This window comes from Nematolebias whitei, chromosome 19, assembly GCF_014905685.2.
Source record: "Nematolebias whitei isolate Nwh7 chromosome 19, NemWhi1, whole genome shotgun sequence".
Taxonomy (NCBI): Eukaryota; Metazoa; Chordata; class Actinopteri; order Cyprinodontiformes; family Rivulidae; genus Nematolebias; species Nematolebias whitei.
In genome coordinates this window covers 16,274,759-16,276,803 of record NC_056516.1, presented here as the reverse complement: position 1 = coordinate 16,276,803, position 2,045 = coordinate 16,274,759, and positions in this window count along the sequence as shown.

Below are 2,045 nucleotides of genomic sequence, written 5' to 3'. Positions count from 1 at the left end.
AGGTACTTCTCTGCAAAATATATATATAAATGGATAATAAAGCACAAATTATGTAGAAGTATTAAATTTCATAACCCTTGTGTAAAGGAAAACAGGAAAATAGCATGCATGCTAAATGAATTCACACAATTCACACAATGTAAGGACGTGAAGTGAGAGGGCCAGTGGTGTGGAGGGAGCACCTATGTGAAAGGTGGGTGTTGAAACAGGCGTAGGAAGCGTGAAGACAGAGAGTGACGTGTTGTTACAGACCTAAGCAGGTGTGACAGTTCTGAAGGCTTTCAGGGGGAATAAAAGGTTTTCTGCTCTTGTGGCAATGCTAAACCGAGCGTCACCCTCCAGCAGCTTCTTTCTGACTGTCTCACTTGCTTTCTTACCTAAAGCCTCCCCCGAAAGTCAAGTGGATCACAGGGACGAAACTTCCTTCCATGGACTTGATGTATGTACAGCGCTGTGGAAAAAGAGCAGCTGGAATAATCAAGGACTCACTCCATCCAGCTCACGCTCTTATCAGACATGAAAAGTGTTCGTCTAACCTGAGACACAGCAGAGCAGAGCATCGTCGCCCATAGGACAAGATTTTAATAGGTTGTTCGCTGTCACAGTCAGACTGATGGCAAAACAAAACTACTGATCAGGTGCAATAATAACAAGGATTCAAGGTTCTTTATTGTCATTTGCATCGCATGTGGTACACGAGGTGGAATGAAATTGTGTACACAGGGTCCCAGTTACATCCACCAATAGCAAAAAATATAAAGTGTAAAACAAAACCCAGTAAGGATCTAAGGTATAAACTAAGATATACGCTAGCTAATCACTAACAGTGCAAAACAATACACAGAACAACAGCAGCACGATTCTCATAGGTTCGACTATTCACACGCTAATGCGAGCGAAGTCGGGCTCAGAGCCGACCCCAAACTAACATAAGCTGGGATTTATTCAAAGCATGCAACAAAAATAAAGAAACAAGGCGCCAAAAGTGAGAAATAAATCAATCTACAGCAGCATGGTCCTATTGGCACCATGGTACTGTTAGCAGCGTGGTCTTGTTAGCAGGTCCCGTCAACAGCTTGATGATAATAATGACCACAGCAGCTGCCCTGACCCCCTAACCCTACACGACCCAACTTCACTGGTCATGTGACTTGGTTTGCTTTCTGTACGGTGTAGATAGAAACCACTCTGTTCTTATTTTTTATTTCATTATGCGTTGTTTCACTGTTTTTTGACTAAGACTGAGAGAGCTCTGCACAAGAACTCCAACATACCGGGATTGTTGATCTGTGCACAAATGGCAAATAAAGAACTTTGTACTTTCCCTTAAAGGAAACTTTGAGTAGAGTGCGATGGGTCCCCAACCATTTGTATACCACGGACCAGTTTTACACAAGACAACTTTCCACGGACCAGCTGCAGGGATGCACATGTGAGGGGAGGTCACGTTATAATACAGTATAATTATTGTATGATTTAAATAGGATTATATATTGTAATTTATTTAATATATTATTTAATCTTAGCAACGCGGTTAGCCACTAAATGCAATGCTCTCAGTACATTTAACTTCATCTCAGTACCTAAATGGACTGGCACCACCTGCATCCTGATTACTCTGCTGACCCCTGACCTTCTCTCTGGTGCCACCACGAGGCTGACATTTGTGGGTTTGAATGTAACGTCTTGACAACTGCAGGACCCTTTGCCATGACATTTGGTTGAGACATTCCAGGCCCTTAGTGGACAAATCCTACTGACACTGGTGGTTCTCTGCCTTTTTATTTAATGTCAGCAGCTTTCAAAAGTTTCCCTTAAACTGTAAAATTAGAAACATCTTATCTAAAAATGATGCAGAAAGACTGGTTCATGCTTTTATAACATCTAGACTGGACTATTGCAATGGTTTATTATCTGGGTGTCCAAATACATCTTTAAAAAGTCTTCAGTTGATCCAAAATGCTGCTGCCAGAGTCTTAACTGGAGTTAGTGGGAGAGATCATATCTCTCCAGTTTTAGCTTCTCTCCATTGGCTCCCTGTCAAA